Here is a 16,097-nt window from a genome sequence, read left to right as displayed (position 1 = left end):
GAATTTCAGACCTGCATATATGTACTCGTCGGTGCAGGATAATCTACATGTAATAAAAATTAAATAAAACAATATTCTCACTCTCTGTAATTCAAAGTTTGTTTAAAAGAGGGCCATTACGTCTGTCGCTGAATTGTATTATCTGTTTTATAAGGTAAGATTGGAACGCCTTTCACTTCCTTCTTTAAAGTACAGAAGACTTAGAGGAGATCTAATTCAAATTTACAAGATTTACACAAGATTGACAACTTGGATTCCAGGTAGTTCTTCAAATATGCTGTTTTGACGTCAACAAGAGGCTGGGTATTCAAAATCTTCAAAGACTGGTGTTCCACCTCAATGCGTGCCAACTCTTTAATTTTCAGGACCATAGATATTTGGAACACTCTCCATGCCTCCTCAAGAATTGCGAGAAATGTCAACGTGGAATTAGATCACCTTAAGTTTGAATTCGATGAGTAATTTATGTTTGTTTTATAATTGATATCTTGTACTTTATATCTTACTCATGCATACCCGTATTTTATCAATCTGATAAGACACCACTATTGACCTAATTAATTCTTATTAGGTATTGTATTGTATTGTAAATTTCATGTCAATTTATTGTAAATATTTACTTTTTGAATATCATGTTTTCCAAATATTGGTTTACACTTAATCAATTATGAATATGGATTTGATATATTTAAATAACAATTAAATTAGATTAAATTCTTGGCGAGACGACAAACAGAATATTTCCATTTTAATATTTATTGATTTCGTCAATAGTTAAATATTGACGTGACGGAAAGAAAAAAATAAATAAATTAGTAGAATATCAAAATAATGCGTTTGTTCATTCCACTCGCAGTTTACATGATATTACAAAATGTTTATATTGGTTGCACACAATAGACCTAGCTCAGATGTTGCAACGATCTATACATTTTTCTTTTAAAATGTAACTTCAATTTGGCGTTGCAACGTCTGTGGCTTGACTGTTTGCTTTCATATTATCTTCTACAATATCAGGAGACATTGAGCGTGGTCAATGAAAGGATGGGTGACAATAATTGCAAAACACTGGCCTTGTATCCGTTGAATTCAAAAGTAGGCAGGGGGCAGAATACCCGTTATTAGGCCTTGATAGATCTCATAAAAATGTCATTACAAAAAGACATCGGATTGGCAACTTTTATTGTATGAAATCAATATTTTACGGTTTCATATGTGAGATTGAGCTTTTGAGCTTTTATATATCGCAGTATCTACTAAACGTGCTAAAAAAGCAACTTACAAAGGGCCCCTAGCCAAAAGCAACACGTAAAATGTAGTACGAGACCTGACGCCTTTTAGGCAAATTAGACTTTTTTACCCTACAAAGACATAAATAATAACGTGAAGTTGAATGTAAGCTTCAATTTAATTTAAAAAAAACAGATCAAATGAACATTTCGGGTTTCCCCTATATCAACAAAACAGGTTGAATGAAACACCACAGATGAATGAGATGATGTGGTAGTGACGTAGTTAAGATGAATACAAAGACAGCGCTGTGAACGCCAGGTACTCAATTTACACCTGAGTACGGTGAAAGAATGTGAGTAAAGAGCCTTTTTCAAGGACTCAACTTTACGCCGAACTAGGCTCCAACCCAGGACCTTCCGATCCGAAAGCGAGTGTAATATCACATATGATATATGAATTAAACCTGCAGAGATCTTTGTCGTCTATCTGGAATTTAGAAATGTATTTATGTCTTTATTGTTTTTTGTTGTTGGCTGAAGAAGGGTTTTGAGCCCGAAACGTTCCGTGTTTGGTATTTTGTTCTTTTTTTTTAAAGCTGTTATATTCATTTTTGTTTATTACTTTTTACAGTCCACGGCTTCTAGCAGCCTAGTATCACTTTGAATAAAACCTGCAGTAAGTGATCCCCACGATTAAGCTAGAAGCATAACATATGATGATATAGTGTTTGCATCATCATGACACATAAACAAAGTGATATTCATTGGAATGCTGTTGTTTTTTGTTTCTTTGTTTTGTCTTTATGCTGGCAAGAACTTTTCATATGTCATGTGATCTGGATGTATAAAATCAAAACATGATCATGTTTATTATGCTTTTCTCCTCTAGATACACTTTTATACTCGTCGGAGATATATTTCATAAGGGCGTCCGCCATTGTTCCAATTGTTAGAGCCAGTTACTAAGTTACCATGCGTCATTACGAGGGAAGTGACGTCATGACTGTTGAAGCCTCCAGAGTACGGTGAGAGAAATGAGTAAAGAGCCTTTTCCAAGGACTCAACTATGCGCCAGTCAGAGTGGGATTCTAACCCTGGACTGCCCAGTCCAAAGGCCAGTGTCACACCACAAGACCAATATCCACACATTAAAGATGTGACCTACACCTTCAAACTGGTAAGTATTGTGTCGAGATGAAGCGGATACCAGAAAGTAAATATCCAATTAAAAGGATGGCGTATGACATAATATGACCTTTTGAAATTTTGGTTTATAACTTTTGACTAATTCAATCCTCTTAATGAAACAAAATTATCTTAAGTTTCATATTTTGTTTATAAAGTATACTTTCGTTTAAGCGTCAAAATCACTCCGACATGAGTTTTGAGGCGATGGATCATACATAAGGGGATGATGTAACAATCATCATTCCCAATGAGAAAATGGGAATCTCGATAGGAATATAGTAGGGCACTCTCCTTAGAGGCGAAGAGAAAAGTATCGATCACAGACTGAGTCGAGATTGCTTTATGACCCCCCTCCCCCAATTCCCATCCACCCAGTAATGATTGGATAAGCAGGGTGCAACATGTTAAGTGATACGATCTTTGCTTCGTATCCGAAAGGTACCGAGTTCGATCAACCGCCGCTGCGCTTGTGGCCTTGAGCAAGTCACCTCACCCTAGCTCAATTTGTGGCGCTGCATTGCGCTGACACCTGAATCATTCCAGTTTTCATTTGGAATAGACCCTAGAGAAAAAAAAATTCCACTGTGGGATGAATAAATGGAATTTTATAATTTTAATTTATTTTATTTAGATCTGGCCTAAGGTACTTTGCAATAGAATCACGCCCTGTCCAAATGGTGATTAATGATTGTTGTCCGTTATATAAACCTGGATTAACACTGGCTCCGTGAGTCTCATGGTTCTGATAGACTACCCATACATTAATAACATGTTTGACCGCTTTCCTCTCGGGAAAGGATTACAGCCGGGATCATAGCAAACCCAAATTAAATGGCTCAAACCAGGGATTGGCCAGAAAAACAAAATGTAGAAGATCAAATCAAATACAGGAAGACAAAAGACCCAGCAAGTGGGAACCTCCCATGCTACAAGGGATGTCAAGGCCACCCAACGAAGGTTACATTTTTTTCCAAACACTCTTTCTTATTTAAAGGCGAGGCATTTTTACAAGGAAAACTAAACTTCCCATAAAGTACAATGGAATATCTTTATGTCTCATTCTTTCGGCAAATAATTCAAGCCAGTATATCTATAGACAGGCAGAAGACATTGGCAAGTGATATCCTATGCGACTAGGCAAGTCAATGCCATCCAACAAGGGCTTGATTTTCCCCAAATAATCCTTACTTATTTAAAGATAAGGTATTTTTCTAAGGAAAAATAAAACTTCCCTTAAACAAATTGAAAAAGCTAACTGCCTCCCTTTCAACAAATGATTCAAACCAGAAGCTGGACAAATTCGAGTCATCTCAATCCATGAAAAGGAGAGAACTCTTGATGGATAGACCCAAAAGACAGAAACGGGGTACAATGGGATTGGTGTAATATATACTCCATCAACAGCGCCGATCACTGCTAAGAGTCAAAGATAAAAGTTGATGCTGCTAAACATCTCTATCAGAAAGCGTGGCTCAGCGGTATGGTCTTTGACTTATATATAGAAGATACCAAGTTTGCCTCCCAATCACGCTCTGTGGCCCTGAGTTCTCTTAGCGGCGTTGCACTGTGACCAACGTCCACGGGCTTACTCCAGTCTTCCTTTGAAATAGACCCAATGACAAATTTCCCATTAGGAGATGAATAAAGGGAATTTATTACAGCCTTTTATTCATCATCGTGAAATCAAAAACAATCATCATCATCATCATCATCATCATCATCATCATCATCATCATCATCATCATCATCATCATCATCATCATCATCATCATCATCCTCATCAACATCATCACCATCAACAACAACAGCAACAAAAAGATCCCCTTCACCGGCTCAACCCAACGCCAATACATCATCATCAACATTGACAAATTAATTTTAGGCGAGTTCAAATATTAACTTTTTAATTTATTTGTTATATGACTTTAAACCATTTAATTTCAGAGGATGTAAAACTTAATACAAATTATTTAGCAGGTTCACAATGTCCAGCGTGTCGTGTAGCCAATTAGGATTCACACTTCACATAATAAGATTGGGAGCTGTGTCTGATAAAACAACAGCAAACACATTCATAGAAGACGTTCATACAGGTCCTGTGTGAAAGAGAAATTGATAGAAGATTTAACAGAAATTATTTGAATAATACGTCCTGTCCATCCCCCGCTCTCTCTCTCTCTCTCTCTCTCTCTCTCTCTCTCTCTCTCTCTCTCTCTCTCCTCTAATCTCTGTCTACTTATTTTGGTTACCCTTTTAGCTTTTTACTTTTTAAAGAATAATTTATAAAAGAAATTTAAGATTAGGAATTCCAGTTTAAATTAGTATAATATAATATTTAGCTGTCAATGTTCATGTGTTATCTTTCTCCCTCTTCTCTCTCCTCTCTGCATCTCTCTCTCTCTCTCTCTCTCTCTCTCTCTCTCTCTCTCTCTGTCTCTCAAACGATTTGTATGAAGCAGTACCAGTTATATGATGTCCTTTCCTTTGTTATTCCCTTCGAAATATACAAATCGTTTCATACTTTTATATTATTGTCACATTTAGTGCCTGCTCTCAAATATCATGTCGCGAGTTCTATTCTCTCTGACTTGTTGTACATCATTCTAACTCAGGTCTTTTGCCGGGAGGGAGGACAGTTCATTCGTAATTCATTCATATATATTAATCGCCATTTAAATTATCTCTCTCTCTCTCTCCAGCTTGATATTAATTAGTTTTTATTTAATAATTTGAATCATCTGATTTTATTATTTTTCATTTAGCGACTCTCTTTGCTGGTTCTCTTGATGGGGCAGACTTTAAAGCGCTCGAGGTATTGACCCAAGGGAAAACTGCTACAACCAGCGACATCTATAGGGGTGATGTCGGTTTAAACAAATTACCCATTGTCACTCGTTTTCTTCTTTTTATATAATATGCTTGTTCAGACAAATATACACTCTTTTATAATACGAATAGTTTTACTTACGTTAAAGTGACTTAAAATTTTCACAATGTGGCAATAATTGTCACAAAGAAAAATGGTTATTATAACAAGCAAGTACAAGCAGGTTAGTGAGAACAAGTCAGTTTAACAAAACACACATAATCAGATGTCAGCGATTAATTAAACTGTTTTACGTTAACGAGGTTAATGATATAGTTATTACGTTTCTAATGTAACACTTTTATAGCTTCTTCAATTGACTTACACTTTTTTTGACTGGAAAAGCTGCGTTATAAAGCCATATTCTATATTATTTGTTTATTTCTACCTTTAAAATTGTACAAACTTAACTCGTAAAAGTACTGATTTTTGGTTTGACTTTGGATAAAAAGATAAATTGCATATTCAATTTTATATAAGATTTTGTTATATAACAACTGATATCTATTAGAATACACTACCTGTATAAAATATATTAAGGCAAAGGTGATGAAAATTATGGATTCAATTTTCTACACATCTTAATGTATTGCGTCATCATTATTCAATTTTCTAAAAGAAATTATTATAGAAAAACTTATATTGGAACACACACTATAGAGACAAAGGTAATAAATACATTGGAATCAATTTTTTCTACACATTTTAATCTATTAGGTCATCGTCATCGTATATAAACGTGATTGGCAATATGCCATGACCCCGCTGACCCGTCGGCGATCCGAGAGTGAGTGTCATCATCATCACCCATAATAACAACCTCCCGTTACGCGAAACTATCACCCGCAGCTCAATGACAGGACAATTATTTTAAGTTACTTTTGTTCATGATATTACGTTTCTAATGTACGAATTTTCTATCTCCTTAAAAATTTTGAACTGATTTGACTGGAAAAAGCTGCATAAGAAAGCAATTTTCTATAATATTTTTTTATTTCTAACTCTTGATATGAACATATTAAACTCGTAGAGATCTCATTTCTGTTCCGATGGAGGATTAAAGATGAATTGTGTTTTCAATTTTCTAAAAATATTATTATTGAAAAACTGATATTGGAACACACAATGTATATTAAAATCAATAGAGGCAAAGTTAATAGAGACATTGGAATCAATTTTTTAATACATTTTAATCTATTACGTCATCGTTATAAAAACGTAATTGTCAATATGTCATGAAGTAATTGCCTTTTTACGAAACCAAACGAAGCACAGTCCCAGGTTCACTCCCCACTGCTGCCTACTTCCCAGCGTCAGACGTGCTACCATTACACAACAGAGGCTCCCGATAGTTGGGACAATTTTTATTCCTATACTCTACACGAGGCTACGTCACTTCTGACCAGTAATCAGAAGGTCTGGGGTTCGATCCCCAGTCGATTTCGACTGATATTTTTGGGATGTTTTTTTTTTCTCTTGTATTTTTCTTTCTTGCTTTATCTGGCACCTTTCATGCACATTTGTTCAGTTCTTTATCTTACACCGGCGCCTGCTCCTTAATTTCTTAATTTGGAACCCGTATTTGACATCAGGCGATTGTACCCTAGTATTACGCAATTTATCACCAACCAAGGGACTGAAATCAAGCAGCAAATGCATACACTCAATAACATGTGACTGTTTATATAGAGGACCGATGATATTGGAATGGCATGAAGAAAGATCTCAAGCTTCTTAAATCAATATTGCATGAATAATGGACATTTCTTTACACTTCACTACACCATTTGAGGATTACTTTGTTTACAAAATCGTTTTCGGGCAAACTGTGTCGCATGCTGGTTTGCATCGTCTCGGGTTAGATATTTGCATACAACAGACATTGTTGCCCAGGGTGCCTTACTTTAGATGAGGAGATCACCATCTTCTTCGTCCACAATCACATTTTTTCTTCTTCTTCTTCTTCTTCTTCTTCTTCTTCTTCTTCTTCTTCTTCTTCTTCTTCTTCTTCTTCTTCTTCTTCTTCTTCTTCTTCTTCTTCTTCTTCTTCTTCTTCTTCTTTCTTCTTCTTCTTTCTTCTTCTTCTTCTCTTCTTCTTCTTCTCTTCTTCTTCTTCTTCTTTTCTTCTTCTTCTTCTTCTTCTTCTTCTTCTCTCTTCTTCTTCTTCTAACATCATCAATCGTTTTTTTCTTCTTTCTTCTTCTTCTCTTCTTCTTCTTCTTCTTCTTCTTCTTCTTCTTCTTCTTCTTCTCTTCTTCTTCTTCTTCTTCTTCTTCTTCTTCTTCTTCTTCTTCTTTTTTCTTCTTCTTTCTTCTTCTTCTTCTTTCTTCTTCTTCTTCTTCTTCTTCTTCTCTTCTCTTCTTCTTCTTCTTCTTCTTCTTCTTCTTCTTCTTCTTCTTCTTCTTCTTCTTCTTCTTCTTCTTCTTCTTCTTCTTCTTCTTCTTCTCTTCTTCTTCTTCTTCTTCTTCTTCTTCTTCTTCTTCTTCTTCTTCTTCTTTTCTTCTTCTTCTTCTTCTCTTCTCTTCTTCTTCTTCTTCTTCTTCTTCTTCTTCTTCTTCTTCTTCTTCTTCTTCTTCTTCTTCTTCTTCTTCTTCTTCTTCTTTCTTCTTCTTCTTCTTCTTCTTTCTTCTTCTTCTTCTTCTTCTTCTTCTTCTTCTTCTTCTTCTTCTTCTTTCTCTTCTTCTTCTTCTTCTTCTTCTTCTTCTTCTTCTTCTTCTTCTTCTTTCTTCTTTCTTCTTCTTCTTCTTCTTCTCTTCTTCTTCTTCTTCTTCTTCTTCTTCTTCTTCTTCTTCTTCTTCTTCTCTTCTTCTTCTTCTTCTTCTTCTTCTTCTTCTTCTTTTATTATTATTGTTATTATTATTATTATTATTATTTATTATTATTATTATTATTATTATTATTATTATTATTATTATTATTATTATTATTATTACTATTATATTATTATTATTATTATTATTATGATTATTATTGTTGTTGTTGTTGTTGTTTTTATTTTGATCACATCGACGTAAAAGTCGTTTTGAGACGGTATGTCGAATTTGCTCATGTTTAATTTTATCATAAGGACCTAAGATCGGGCTAACTTCAAATCCTTATCTTAACTTCATATCCTTATAGGTAATCACCATTATTTCACTCTAGCCTTCTCGAGCTCATTTCTAAGACCTCCTTCCATATGCCACAATCACCCTGAAGACAATATAACTGTATCCGAACGTGACGCCGTGTAAGGGACTGACCGGAAATACTCACAATATTGCCACCGGAAATGGACGGAAGAGTTCAGTGGTCCAAGCAACGATCACTCGAGGGTATTGTCTCAAGCATAATAAAAACGATTTGAGCAGAAATGACGTAACTGCTACAACTTCCTAGTGGCTTTTTTTTTTTCTTTCAATTTTCGGCAGGAAAACGTTTTACTTAATGATACATCAAATAATAGAAGATAAAGATCACCCCGATTTGCCTTTAAAATAGTAGTCATTTTATAAAGAAGTAAAATTTTACTTTTCAAAATTAAATATTAAGAATTAAAAAAAAAAACAAAAAAACTTGAGCTTTTGCATAGAGCAATATCCATTAAACGTGCTCAAAGCGCTTTACAAAGGGTCCCTGACCAACAGAAACACGTAACATATAGAACGAGACATGACGTCTGTTAGGTGATTTTACAATATTTTTCCCCCGACAGACAACGCTGTTGAAGGTCAGGTACTCATTTTATACGCGAGTACGGTGAGAGAATATGCGTAAAGAGCCTTCTTCAAGGATTCAACCATGCGCCGAGCGAGGCTGGTACCCAGGACCTTACGATCCGAAAGCGAGTGTCATACCACTAGACCGCATAGCCGCACATAAATAAAATAAATTACTTTTTTCTTAAATGCCTCGCGATATCCCAGGTTTCAGAGTTGTCAAGATTAGATGAGAGGTCATTTAAATCGATAGACATTGGAAGGACGAGTTTTCTGGTCAAATTTTTAAAATAAATGTTTTTCCATAGTATGGCAGTTAACTTGTTAATTTGTTACTTGTTAACATGTTACTTGTTGCTGTTGGTCAGGGACCCTTTGTAAGGCGCTTTGAGCACGGTTAATGGATATTGCGCTCTATAAAAGTACTTTTTTAAAAATGCGTTGAGATTAAAAAGTCCCAAACTCGCTGTGAACATGAAGTAGATAGGGTGTGATGAAGTACAACGGATTTGACATAGTTGGAGTTTTTGTGAGGGCTTGTGGTCTGGTGATATTGACACTTGGTATGCGACCTGTAGGTCTCGAGTTCGTTCCGATGTATAACGGTACAAAAGTAGGTTTTTAATTTTTATATTATGTCTCTTTGCTCATATTTACCACCGATATCAGGTGCTGGGTCGTAACAATGTTGTCTATATCGTAAAAAAAAATATTTACATTTTGCATGCACCATGTCTCATTCCCCGTGTTTTTTTGTGGGGTTTTTTTTGTTTGTTTTGTTTTATTTGAGTTGGGGTTTTTTTCGTTTTTCTTTTTTTATGTTCTTGTTGTTTGTTTTTGTTTTTTGTTTTGGTTTGGTTTGGCATCCCATGCTAAGTATTTTAAGCGCTTGTCGTAAGTATTGCGTCATAATCAAAATTAATTAAACATGAGGAAGTGGGCGAGCAAGAAGATGATTGAGAAAGAGCGGTGAAGAGGAGGAGGGAATGAGAGGGAAGGGGTATAAGAGGGAGAAGTTGGTTTCGATATTTTTGTATGAGGAAGAGAATGGGAAGGAACAAGAAGAAAGAGAAGGAGGGGTAAGAGGAAAATGACGAGATAGAAGAGAGGAGAATTTGACGAAGTACAAGGTCGAGTCATTGCAAAGAAGTTGGCCACTCTGGAAGTTAGACCGTTTTAGCACTCAATGTGTGGTCCGGGCGTCTAGTGCAGAATTGGAGAACCCAAGAAATGTGAGGTCCTTATGGCATTTCCGTTCCCCGTTGATGGGCGAATACCTTAATCTGTCCAATTGTTGAAGGGTGGGTCTTATTGCCTGGTCAGTACATCTCATAAAGATGGACTTCATTTTCTGTTACAATCTGAATCTCTCTCTCTCTCTCTCCCTCTCTCTCTCTCTCTCTCTCTCTCTCTCTCTCTCTCTCTCTCTCTCTCCCTCTCTCTCTCTCTCTCTCTCTCTCCTCAAAACTAGACAAGATTAGAGATCAACCTGCATTGAAGCTCCTATTAAATTGTTCAAATTAAATCAGTGTTTTTAACACGAAGTCTAAAGATTTGAAAAATTATAAGTGAATTTTCAACAATTTATCAAAATCATCATACCCAAAGTTTCGTGTCATTTTGAAATGCATTAGGAAATGTGTTCAACAATCTCACTACGGTATTATGTTTAGATGGCCCTTACACTGAAAATTGAATTCAAAGTCTGAATTCGTTAATGTTAGTTAAATCAAATGTTTTCAATGAGATGGATGAACTTGCTTTATTGAAACACGAAGTACAGTCGAACTTGTGCTCGTGGCCACTTGTATAAGCCGGCTAAATGCCAGGACGGCCGGCCCTCGTGGCTGGCCATTGTTTCTTCCTCTGTTTTCTTACTGCATAAGGTGGCCACTCCGCAACATGGCCGCGGCCACTTATTTCCGGAACAAAAAAGCCCTTGGACTTGTGTAAGGCGGTTAGATGATATATCTAGTTGATAAGATTGAGCTCATCGTACTTACTTAATTTTAAGTGACAATTATAGAAGTCTGTTGAGTCTCATTTTCATTCATCATTCAACGAAAACTGCCATTTAAGAAATTTATTTAGGGAGTTAAATAAGAAAATACGTGTCTTCTATGCCTTGATAAACCTGTATATTTTTGACCAATCAAAAGATTTGTGTAACGTCCTCATTCCCGTTCGGACAAACATAGCTGTTTTTCAAACAATAGGATGAATGAAGTCGGCGTCTCTCTGTTCTTTTATACTTTTAGTTTTAAACTGCCAGTTGTGTGATTAGTTTTCTTTAGATTCCCTCAATTATAAACTATAAACGGTTAAGGTTACACACAACTTTATGTGTTGGTGAGAATGATATGGCGGATAGAGGCAGTGAGTAGTGAGTGTTTTACTACTACTACTACTACTACTACTACTACTACTACTACTACTACTACTACTACTACTACTTCTACTACTACTACTACTACTACTACTACTACTACTACTACTACTACTACTACTACTACTACTATTACTTCTACTACTACTACTACTACTACTACTACTACTACTACTACTACTACTACTAATAATAATAATAATAATAATAATAATAATAATAATAATAATAATAATAACACATGGCATTTGTATAGATGTCATCAGGCTTGAGGCGCTGAATATAATTTGTCCTTTGGGACAGTCAAAAATTACGTGGTTATACTCCCTTCCACTACAAAATTATAGAAGGCACGAAGATGACGCCAATCAGCTTTTTGTTTTTATGATTAGACAGCCTGTCAGTTATTCGTTTTCACTAAATTCTATCAATCAGACTATAAACCTTAAAGGTTCTTCATCTTTGTGTGGTGGTATGTTTAATCTGGCTGACAGATGTTGTAAGTTGTATACTAACCGCATAGCATCAATTCACTGAGCGTTTGGAGAGATTAACGGTTTCCTGTTGATTCCGCGGTTTCCATTATATTGAAAGATGGTTTTGTCTCATCAGTTTCTATCAAGATGCAATGGCGATGTGGTCAAGATAAATAATCGCCTTCGGATCGGAAGGTCCTGGGTTCGAGCCCCGCTCTGAGCGGCGCATAGTTGAGTAATAAGGAAACGCTCTTAAACCACATACTCTAAACATACTCAGGTGTAAAACGAGTAATTGGTCGTAAACAAGCGCTGTTTATGTCGGAAAAAGTGTAATATGACTTAACAGGCGTCATGTCTTGTCCTACATGTTAAGTGTGGCTGTTGGCTGAAAACATCTTGTAAAGCGCTTTGAGCACGTGTAGTGGATATTTTGCGCAATATAAAAGCTCAAGTTTATTTAAAGTAGGATTTGACAGTAACCATCTCATTTTGTAATTCGGGAATGCTTTTGTGTTAAATTATTCATCACGTTACTTATTTCCTTATCCGTGGTCTACGCCTGTAGGCACGTTGCCTATCATAACACGCCTCCATTACGATCTGTCCTCTGCCTCCTTCATATACTCGGAGTTTGTAGGGATGTTGCTTGTTGACAGCCTCGAACTAGTCAGGAACGTCTACCTCTGACGACCACGAGCTCTTTTTCCTTCTCCGTAGCCACTAAAGTTAAATATTGGGCTTTCAACGTGGCCTCCTCGCCATTCATCACGTTAATCCGATAAAATACCATATTGACGCGGTGGGTCACTGTATAGATAGAACGAAGTTGACGTCACTCAGGTCTTTGTTATTGTTTGTTTTGTTTTTTACCATCCGCGTTTATGAGTAATTTTCACTAAACTGTATTAACCAGAATGTTACACATAGTTTTGTGTGTTGGCCCGTTATACTTCCGGATGGCAGTGTTGTGAGTTTTTTTAGCCAAACTCAAAGATATGAAAATTTCCTTTGAACATTTCCGTATTGAGTGAATGCGTTTGCTATTTGATTCAGTCCCTTGTTCAGTGAATGGGTAATAATGACAAGGCCTTATATGTAACACATCGTCTCAAACCTCAGTCCTTTGAATGATTGTTTCCATGACAGTTACTGTCATATAGTGGTCACTGCTTTGGACAGAATAAAGGGCGACACTGCAATCGGTAAGAAACGCATTCCCTTAATATTACTGTTGCTCAATTCAATTAGTAATACTTTAATAATCCCCCCCCCCCCCTCAACCATCAGACCATTTGAACCAAATTTTGATCTCATATTATTAAGATTGTCTATTAAACTTGCTTTTTGTAGTCCCTATTGATGCTATGCATTTAGGAAAAATGACCACAGCATCCGCCAGCCACATTAAACATACCAACACACAATACTGGGAGTAATCGTCAACGTTTCTGTATGCTTGACATAATTTAGTGAGAACTAATCACTAATAGGCTTTCTAAAAATAATTTTTAAAAAGAACTGAGTGATGTCATCTTCGTTCCTTCTATAAACTGAGTAGTACGGGGTCGTAAACTTCTCAAATAACTGCACAACGACGGCAGTTTGCAAATTATTGTCACCCAACGTGTCACCTACCCAAACTTAATATCCAAGATGAAATCTTAACTACGCCACTAACACATTATCTCATTCATCTGTGGTGTTTCATTCATCCTGTTTTGTTGATAAAGGGGAAACCCAAAACGTTCCTTTGATATGTTTTTGTAATTAAATTTTCAATTTCACATTATTATCTATCTCTTACCATCCATAGGAAAATCGTCACATTCGTTACGATGCAACCAACAGTGTTCTTATCCTTTGTACATCAATAATTATAAAGGAAATATTTTGTTAAAGCAATTAAAAACTAGACACTGGACAATATTATTTATGGAATGTACCTATTCCTTTTCTGTTTGAGGACAAAAAAAGATATTTTTGCGTTGGGTGGGTGTGAAGTTTCAGGGAAAATTCTGAAAATGGCTGATAAGGAGAGAGTTAAAAAGACATTCATCTTGGCTAAAGCTATCACACCTGGGCATTCACGAAGGACGCGTTTTCTTTAAATAAAAGGGTTTTTTTTGTTCAGAGTACGTTAGAATAGAATATGGTCAATTTTAAAATGACACATAAAAGGCAACTGCTATTGCATGGAATGGAAATTTGTTCACTACGCGCGAAGAATATAAAGTATTCTGAAGCGCACTTATCATGGTTAATGCGTAATATAAGTTTCAATTTTTTATGTCTAAAGTGTGGTAGCTGGTATAAATATATTGAGATTATATTGTAACCTTCTATTATCAATTTTGTTGAGCTATATGTTTGTATCCCTTTGTCAAACACTTGAATTCCAATTGAGAACCTGATTAAACATGAAATGATTCAAATAATTATATGGATGAGTAGTCTGTTTACTTAAAAAAGAATATTGAGCGGGCATTCGACTGTATACGATAATCCAGAAGTAAAATGGGGCTAAATGAATAAAACCACATAAGCACACACACAGGCACATATATTACATATATATATATATATATATATATATATATATATATATATATATATAAATATATATATATATATATATATATATATATATATATATATATATATATATTATATATCCTCACTTCGTTTTTGTTGCTTTCTCCAACAATGTTGTTTCATCCTAATCTTGTAATCATCCGGGAGTCCTGGTGACTGGGAGGAGTGTTGCTGTGTTGTGTTGCTGACAGAGCACAACAACATTCCTCTCAGACACCAGTACTCCCTGATGATTCCAAGATTAGGATGAAACAACGTTGTTGGAGAAAGTAACAAAAACGAAGTGAGAATAATCAAATAACTCGCTCCAAGAAACTGTCGAGCACTCTTTGTGGTTCCAGCTAACTCCCCTCAAATATATATATATATATATATATATATATATATATATATATATAATATATATATATATATATATATATGTATATATATATATATATATATATAAATTTATATCTCGACGTGTACATATATGCATGTCTGACATCCGAACCTACTCATGGACAAGAATTTTGCGTCAATTTTTGAGATTTTTATTACAACAATCAGCCTAGTCTATAATAAATTGAGTTATCAGACCTGCAAATAAGTGCACGTACGTCGATATATATATATATATATATATATATATATATATATATATATATATATATATATATATATATGTGTGTGTGTGTGTGTGTGTGTGAGCATTCAGTGAATATTTTTGCTATATAAAAAAGCTCAGGCACTCAAGATAAGGAGAATATATTAAATAAAGTATTGTAGAGAACATTAAGCTCGACTAATCTGTGAAGATGTTTTATCTAAAAGTTGACGTGATTTAAAAATTACATTCTCGTTTTCAATATTACAATGTAAATCCCTTCACTTTTTCATCAGGGAACATTTTTCTTTAGGATCAACCTGGATAAAAGACCGAGACGACCCAGGCGTGAGTCGTAGGGCAGAGTAGAGGCGCATAGCGAGCTATAGGGGCTATATTTCTTAAACAAGGAAAACAAGAGATGCCAACAAAGGTGCTCGAAACAGGGTCTTATAAATGGGGGAGTAATGACATCTCGCCTACCCCCCCCCCCCCCCCCCCCCCCTCCCATGGTTCCTACAATAATTTCGGACAAAGATATAAATGCAGTTTGTTTTTTAAAGAAATAAATAGTAATTTGTGAAGCACTTAATCTGCTCGAATCGGAATATCAGGACAAATCTGGAACTAAAAGTGATTTTAAGTAAAATTGATATTAAGGCGATTTCTGGTAATTTAAAATGAAAACTACATTTAAGTCCTCAATAAAGCATATGAGTTTAACCCGAATTTCTTAGTGAAGTCGATAGAGATACATATTTTAAGATCCAAACCACTCGACCGATGTGTCAATAATAGACGTACACTTATTTGCAGGTCTGATAACCGACGTGCACTTATTTGCAGGTCTGATAACCCAATTCCTTATGGGCTCATTGTTGTAAAGGAAATCTTTTAAAAAAATGATGTAAAACATTGTCCATTACAATAATGTTAAACTAGTCTCATAAATGGGTTCAGATGTCAGACCTGCATATATGTACACGTCGGTTTAACTCAAAATTCTGACTGAAGTCTATAGATAGTATGCGCTTGGCTAAGAAGCTCACAACATTGCCATCCGGAAATAT

The sequence above is a fragment of the Berghia stephanieae genome, chromosome 8 (assembly GCF_034508935.2).
Source record: "Berghia stephanieae isolate SIO BIC M18660-M18661 chromosome 8, UCSD_Bste_1.3, whole genome shotgun sequence".
NCBI lineage: Eukaryota > Metazoa > Mollusca > Gastropoda > Nudibranchia > Aeolidiidae > Berghia > Berghia stephanieae.
The sequence above is the reverse complement of the archived record's forward strand: the minus strand, read 5'-3'. Positions refer to the sequence as shown.